This window comes from Erinaceus europaeus, chromosome X (genome assembly GCF_950295315.1).
Source record: "Erinaceus europaeus chromosome X, mEriEur2.1, whole genome shotgun sequence".
Lineage (NCBI taxonomy): Eukaryota > Metazoa > Chordata > Mammalia > Eulipotyphla > Erinaceidae > Erinaceus > Erinaceus europaeus.
Window position 1 is genome coordinate 51177956 of NC_080185.1, and position 8807 is coordinate 51186762.

Consider the following 8807-nt stretch of genomic DNA (forward strand, 5'->3'; position numbering starts at 1 on the left):
TGGTAAAAAGAAATAAAAAATTAAAGAAAAATTAAAAAATAAATAATAGTTAATCCATATTTGCAACCTTAGGAGAACAGCCATAACTTCCAATGGAGGGAATGGAGATGCAGAACTCTGGTGGTGGGAATAGTGTAGAGTTGTTATTTTATAATTTTGTAAATAAATATTAAATCACCAATAAAATTTAAAAACTGAAAAAATGAAATTTGATGATATCCTATTTCCCCTTTCCTCCAACATGACACATTTTAAAATTTTATTCCCCATTATATATATTTTAATTTATTTATAAAATGGAAACACTGACAAGACCATAGGATAAGAGGGGTACAATTCCCATCACCAGAGCTCTGTATCCCATCCCCTCCCCTGGTAGCTTTCCTGTGCTTTCATTGGGCTTTGACAAATGAATATGCCCTCATGAAGTGGCATAACATAATCATCACTACAGAATGTTCTCTCACAAACCATCCAGTTATTCTTTGATCCTAACTGCACCTAGAATAATCAGTGTACTGGTTTATTTTTCATCACATGTGTTGAATCCCAAAGGTGCTCATTCACATACAGCTTATGCCTTTTTTGATATTTGTCCATCTTTAATATTTCAGTAGTACCTTTTTATTGCTGAACAATATTCCAATGCACAAATAATTTACAATTTGTTCATTCTTCTGTTGATGAACCCTGGAATATTTCCAAATTGGGCTGTTATGAAGAAAACCTCTGTTAACAACCTTATATACAAGGTTTTTATATGTTTTTATTTATCTTAGGTAAATATATATCAGCATAATTGCTGAATCATAAGCCAGGTATACCTGTAAGTTTGTAAGAATCGATCATATCTTTTCCCAAATGTACTGAAGTTCTTCTTCCATGCAAGGTGCTCTTGGAATCCTTGACTCATGGCCTTCCAAAGAATAAAGATGCCTTTTTTGGTGGAAATTGTGGGCATGAAATTATTAATACTTGTTTCTGGTATCAGAACAAATACAAGGATATATATGCCTTCTTAACAACTCTGCTCTGGGAGCTGTCAGAATTGGTCAGATTTAGTAGAGTTGTTTATAATGTTTCTGACAGTTTTCTAGCAGAGTCTACTGCTTGCAGCACCAACAGATGAGCTGATCCTGAAGTTGCTGCACTGAAAACTTTCTTTTCTTTTCTCATTGGTTCAAAGAGTTCATGCTTTCACATGCTCAAGTGCTGGTTGCAGGTACATTTTAACAAGCTCAAATCACTTTAGTCTTATCTTACCATCGATTACACTCAACAAAGGATACAGCACAGTGGAACCCAAACCACCTGAGAATGGAGTCCTTAACAATCTAAGTTCTAAGGGCATATCACATTTGTACATATGTCTGCCTCTGCTTTTGTACCTGTGGGATACCATTCATAATTCCTCTTTATCTTTATCCTTATCTCTTTACCTGTAACTGCTTAGGAGATATGGTACACCTAGATGCTCTGGGAGGTGGTGAATCTCATTGCCACCCTTCTGGAAACATTTTGTATTCCCTCCCACAGCACTTCAGCTCTTATGGCACAAGTTAATTTCTTCCTCTTGTCATTACAGTCTGAAGTCATTTGCTTAATTAATATCTCCTCTTGCTCCAGGAAGGATTGAGCTGCTGAATTAAAACCCTCAGTATTGTCCTACATTCATATTTATTGTTTAAGCCATTTTAAATGCATCCTAAGCCATTTTTGATTAATCAGCTACTGGCTGCTAAATTCATCCTCTCTCTCTCTCTCTCTCTCTCTCTCTCTCTCTCTCTCTCTCTCTCTCTCTCTCTCTTCTAACTTTTATTTATAAAAAGGAAACACTGACAAAAACCATAGGATATGAGGGGTATAACTCCACACAATTCCCACCAGTGGAACTCCCTATCCCATCCCCTCCCCTGGTAGCTTTCCTATTCTTTATCCCTCTGGGAGCATGGACCAAGGGACATTATGGGGTGCAGAAGGTGGAAGGTTGGCTTCTGTAATTGATTCCTCCTGAACATGGGTGTTGACAGGTCATTCCATACTCCCAGCCTGTCTCTCTCTTTTCCTGGTGGGGCAGGTCTCCAGGATATATTGGTGGGGTTGTCTGTCCAGGAAAGTCCAGTCGGCATCATGATAGTATCTGGAACCTGGTGGCTGAAAAAGAGTTAACACATAAAGCCAAAGAAATTGTTGACTAATCTAAATCTGAATCTAGAGGCTGAAAGAATTCAGATGAAAGGTTGGGGGGGTCCCCCATTTTGTAGACAGTTAGTAGGCTTATTTTAGATATATTCCAAAGTGCTCATGACTATACTAGTTTTTTTTTTTTCCTGAGCCTGGCATCTGATATGCAGGTGGATCCAAGTTATTGTCTGGGGAGATGATGTCATGGCTGGAAAAGGGATCAGAAAGCTGGGTCAGGGAATAGAGTAGCTCCCAAATATGGGAAAGGTGTATAAATATTGTTGAATGTAAACTCCATCGATTTAATCTGATCTGGGGCCCAGGTTAGGAGCCTATGTGACCTCTGCATCCCTATAGATCTGAGCTTGAAGATGGGCCCTGAAATTAATACTCTCTTATCTAAATATATAGGTGGTATATGGCAGAACCAAAAATCAGATCAAACTCTGACTCTAAATCTCATGAGTTTAAAAATTATAAATCAGGGAGTCGGGAGGTAGCACAGCAGGTTAAGTGCAGGTGGCGCAAAGTGCAAAGACTGGTGTAAGGATCCTGGTTCAAGTCCCCGGCTCCACACCTGCAGGGGAGTCGCTTCACAGGCTGTGAAGCAAGTCTGCAGATGTCTCTCTTTCTCTCCCCCTCTCTGTCTTCCCCTCCTCTCTCCATTTTTCTCTGCCTTATCCAACAACAATGACATCAATAACTACAATAATAACTACAACAACAATGAAAAACAAGGGCAACAAAAGGGAAATAAATAAATAAATATAAAAAATTTTTTAAAATCACAGGCAGTAACGCAGCAGGTTAAGAGTACATGGCATGAAGGGTAAGGACTACGTAAGGATCTCGGTTAGAGTCCCCAGATCCCCACCTGCAGAGGGGTTGTTTCACTAGCAGTGAAGAAGGTCTGCAGGTGTCTTTCTTTCTCTCTCCCTCTCTGTCTTCCCTTCCTCTCTCCATTTCTCTCTGTCTTATCCAGCAACAATTACTTCATGACAGCAATAATAACAATAACAACAATAAAACAACAAGGGCAACAAAAGGGGAAAAATAGCCTCCAGGAGCAGTGCATTCATGGTGAAGTCACCGAGCCCCAGCAATAACAATGGAGGCAAAGAAAAAAAATCACCATAGAAAATGTTTGTGTTTGAGTAGATGAATTTTCAGTAAAGAAAAAATAGTCTGTGATATTATGTCATAGAAAATCCTTTAGTATAGAGATAATTTTGTCTTGGTTAAGTGTTTAGGTACACATTTTAGAAGAGATAAATCTTAGGTTATAAGCAATTACCGATATCTTGATCTAACTTCCCACATAGTGACAGAATTCCTAACACCTCTGTTAGTCCATAAAGCCTATTCTTATTGTCTTACTTAGGGTAAAGTTAGACTTTATGTCCGATATAAATATAGTTGAACATTGGCTCTGCTGTTACTTTAGTCTTTTTGAATATAAGCATGTGAAATGGTGACAATAACTACTTAAAGATATGGTGATGGTTGGTATGATAATGAATATGAAATTCGTGACCCAAGATTGGGAAGCCACTGTCTCATTCTGTTGTGGAATATAAAGTATGTTTCTTTCATACATATACCTTATTTCACAGGACAAAGAACTTACAGAAATTGAGTGGGCAAGGGGAGACAGAGAGGGAGAGAGTAGAGACACCTGCAACCGTGCTTCATGGCTCATGGAGCTTCTCCCTGCAGGTTGGGACTGGCGTCTTGAACCTGGGTCCATACACATGGTCACAGGTGTGCTCAACCAGGTGCGCCACTGCCCGACCGCCATAAAGTACCTTTCTAGGGGGATTCCGGAAGATGGCAGACTGAGAAGCTGCTAGTGGCTTGAGCTCTGACAACATCTACTGGAAATGGTAGGATTTTTTGCCTTTAGCAGGACAGTCAATAAGGGGTCCTAGCAGTGACACCAAGGAGGTGACGATAACTCAATTTGGGTTAGAAAATAGAGTAAAAAGAAAGGAAAAAAATTTTTTAATTACTATTCCTGAAGCGCACCCCTGACCCCCTCATCCCCCTAAACGAGTCCCTGGGGGCAAGAGATCTTCTCCTAGCAGGCTCCCCTGCTGAGCTTCTTCCTTTAACAAGATTCCTGTCCCACCAGGGGGTGTCATTCATTCTAATTCTATTCCTTTCTGAAACCCTTGGACTTTTTTATTTCTAAGTGGCCAATTCCAGATACAAATATTCCACCAAGCACAGCCTTACTCAGACAGGGAAAGACCATCAGAGGTGGTTTTTTTTTTTTTTTTTTTTTTTTGCTTTATTTTCTCAACAATCAGCTGCCTCTGCTCAGGAATTCTGAAGCAATCTGGAACCACCCAAGCTGAAGACAGGTCAGATTTTTTACTCTGTTCTATTTTATTATCAATACTAGATAAATGTGTATCCCTTTTCCCATCTCCTTCAGGTTGACGAGAATTAACTCTTACTGTATTCTCTATTGCTAGGGGACTGAGTGTCTTATCCACTGCTAAAGTAACTTGTTTAGCTCTTCCTACCTCCCCTACCCACTCTCCTCCTCCCCTACCCACTATTCTACTCCCCCTGACTAGCTAATTAAATAAAAAAAGTAAATAAAAGTGCTCGCTTCAGCAGCACATATACTAAAATTGGAACGATACAGAGATTAGTATGGCCCCTACACAAGGATGACACGCAAATTCGTGAAGCGTTCCATATTTTTGAATGCAATGCTGGTTCAACATCCATAAGTCAATCAATGTCATTCACCACATCAATAAAAGCAAAGCCAAAAACCACATGATTATCTCAATAGATGCAGAGAAAGCCTTTCACAAAATCCAACACCCATTCATGCTCAAAACTCTACAAAAAATGGGAATAGATGGGAAATTCCTCAAGATAGTGGAGTCTATATATAGCAAACCTACAGCCAACATCATACTCAATGGACAGAAGCTGAAAGCATTCCCCCTCAATCGGGGACTAGACAGGGCTGTCCACTGTCACCGTTACTCTTCAACATAGTATTGGAAGTTTTTGCCATAGCAATCAGGCAAGAGAAAGAAATCAAAGGAATACAGATTGGAAGGGAAGAAGTCAAGTTCTCACTATTTGCAGATGATATGATAGTATACATAGAAAAACCTAAAGAATCCAGCAGAAAACTACATGAAGTTATTAGGCAATATAGCAAGGTGTCAGGCTACAAAATCAATGTACAAAAATCAGTGGAATTTCTTTATGTAAACACTAAATCTGAAGAAGAAGACATCCAGAAATCAGTCCCATTTACTGTTTCAGCAAAATCAATCAAATACCGAGGAATAAAGTTGACCAAAGAAGTGAAAAACTTGTATGCTGAAAACTATGAGTCGCTACTCAAGGAAATAGAAACTGCTACCAAGAAATGGAAAGATATCCCATGCTCATGGATTGGAAGAATAAATATCATTAAAGTGAATATTCTCCCCAGAGCCATATACAAATTTAATGCAATACCCATCAAAGTTCCACCAAGCTTCTTTAAGAGAATAGAACAAACACTACAATCATTTATCTGGAACCTGAAAACACCTAGAATTGCCAAAACCATCTTGAAGAAAAGAAACTGAAATGGAGGCATCACACACCCAGATGTTAAACCATATTATAAAGCCATCATCATCAAAACAGCATGGTACTGGAACAAAAATAGGCACACAGACCAGTGGAACAGAATTGAAAGCCCAGAAATAAATCCCCACACCTATGGACATCTAATCTTTGATAAGGGGGCCCAAAGGATTAAATGGAAAAAGGAGGCTCTCTTCAATAAATGGTGCTGGGAAAACTGGGTTATAACATGCAGAAGAATGAAATTGAAACACTTTATCTCACCTGAAACAAAAATCAACACCAAATGGATCAAAGACCTAGATGTCAGACCAGGAACAATCAAATACTTAGAGGGAAACATTGGTAACACCTCAAGGACATCTTTGATGAATCAAACCCAACTGCAAGGAAGACTAAAGCAGAAACAAAGCAATGGGACTACATCAAATTGAAAAGCTTCTGCACAGCCAAAGAAACTATTAAACAAACAAAGAGACCCCTCACAGAATGGGAGAAAATCTTCAAATGCCAGACATCAGACAAGAAACTAATCACCAAAATATATAAAGAGCTCAGCAAACTTAGCACCAAAAAAGCAAATGACCCCATCCAAAAATGGGCAGAGGATACGAACAAAACATTCACCACAGAGGAGATCCAAAAGGCTAACAAACATATGAAAAACTGCTCTAGGTCACTGATTGTCAGAGAAATGCAAATTAAGACAACACTAAGATACCATCTCATTCCTGTAAGAATGGCATACATCAAAAAGGACAGCAGCAACAAATGCTGGAGAGGTTGTGGGGACAGAGGAAACCTTTTACATTGCTGGTGGGAATGTAAATTGGTACAGCCTCTATGGAGAGCAGTCTGGAAAACTCTCAGATGGCTAGACATGGACCTTCCATATGATCCAGTAATTCCTCTCCTGGGCTTATACCCCAAGGACTCCATAACACCTAAGCAAAAAGAGGTGTATACTCCTATGTTCATAGCAGCACAATTCATAACAGCTAAAACCTGGAAGCAACCCAGGTGCCCAACAACAGATGAGTGGCTGAGAAAGCTGTGGTATATATATACAATGGAATACTATGCAGCTATCAAGAACAATGAACCCACACTCTCTGACCCATCTTGGACAGAGCTAGAAGGAATTATGTTAAGTGAGCTAAGTTAGAAAGATAAAGATGAGTATGGGATGATCCCACTCATCAACAGAAGTTGAGTAAGAAGATCTGAAAGGGAAACTAAAAGCAGGACCTGACCAAATTGTAAGTAGGGCACCAAAGTAAAAACGCAGTGGTGAGGGGTAGACATGCAGCTTCCTGGGACAGTGGGGATGGGAGTGGTTGGGAGGGATAGGTCACAGTCTTTTGGTGGTGGTAATGGTGTTTATGTACACTCCTAGTAAAATGTAGACATATAAGTCACTAGTTAATTAATATGAGAGGGGGAAAATTTATTGTATGTCTAGAAGTTTTTCAAAACACAAACTGAATCTTTTTAATATATAGGCTGTGTATTTGATATGCAGACTCTCTCAAAAGCCTAGACCAAGTAGATCAGAAGCATCCAATAACACAGCTATATACAAGATACTGGGTACTGTACAGCAAACTCTAACAAAAGGACTTTTCAAAGTTAACCCAATTAACCAAATAATGTGATGATAGCATTAACTATCCATTGTCTTTTGGAACCCTAAGACAGCAGGAACCTCACATCTCCACTATAGAGCCTCTACATCCCCCAGTCCTGGAACCCTTGGATATGGCCCACTTTCCCGTATGCCTCTCCCAATTCATATCAAATAATATTACATCTGCCGATCACAACCTAACCAACACGATTGCCACATCAACATGCTTCATTTCAGACTGTATCCAGAGACTTCACGTGTGGAATGACAACCCTTCAGCTTCATTACTCGGGTGAGACCTTTCCTTTCATAGTATACTCTAATTCCATCTCAGGTGGTTCACTTTCTAACAAAGTCCCATAACCTAGATATACACCAGTTTCTGTGAGAGAGAGCATATGTTCACACGTATCCATAAACTACTGCAAAATATATACCTTAAAGCAGAAGTACACTAGAGTTTGCAGTGAGTACCTCCCTAACACTTCCTCTCCACTATTCTAAGCTTTGGGTCCATGATTGCTCAACAATTTGTTTGGCTTCATATGTTAACTCTCTTTTCAGTCACCAGGTTCCAGATGTCATCAGGATGCCGGCCTGGCTTCCCTGGACTGAAGACCCCACCAATGTGTCCTGGAGCTCCACTTCCCCAGAGAACCATCCTACTAGGGAAAGAGAGAGGCATACTGGGAGTATGGACTGACCAGTCAACGCCCATGTTCAGCGAGGAAGCAATTACAGAAGCCAGACCTTCTACCTTCTGCAACCCACAATGATCCTGGGTCCATGCTCCCTGAGGGATAGAGAATGGGAAAGCTATCAGGGGAGGGGGTAGGATATGGAGATTCGGTGGTGGGAATTGTGTGGAACTGTACCCCTCCTACCCTATGGTTTTTTTAATTAATCCTTTGTTAAATACAAAAGAAAAATAAATAAATAAAGAAGTAATTAAATAAATAAAACCTCTTTCCTTTCACTGCTATCTTATTACTGTTCCTTTTCTTATCTTTTCTTTCTCTCTCTTTTTTTTCTTCTTTTTCTCATTCTTGTCATCCTTTCTTCCTTACTCCTTCAGCTTTCTGAATTCACTGATACACGTTTGGGAATTATTTTGGGGAAGAAATCTGACTCAGAGTAGACTTTCTCTGCATGTATCTCTAATCTACTTTCCTTTCTCCTCTAGCTACCTCTAGAATATACAGTGGATAGTAGATTTGCATAATTGTCTTTTCTTGCTGTTCTTGTCTATTCTTGCTATTCTTGGCTTTTCCTGAGGTATTTTTTTCTTTATTTTCTTTTCTTTTTTTTTCTTTTACGTTTTTTTTGTTTGTTTGTTTGTTTTACTTTTTTAACAATCAGTTGCCTCTGCTCAGGAGGACCGAGGCAATCT

At 39.5% G+C, this 8807-nt stretch overlaps 1 non-coding gene across 1 annotated transcript; it reads left to right on the top strand.

Annotated features, from left to right (window-relative positions):
- Positions 1–4793: 4793 nt before the first annotated feature.
- On the top strand, positions 4794–4897 carry LOC132536006 (U6 spliceosomal RNA). The gene has a single exon (XR_009547707.1). It is a non-coding gene; the product is annotated as a U6 spliceosomal RNA (small nuclear RNA).
- The last annotated feature ends 3910 nt before the right edge of the window (positions 4898–8807 follow it).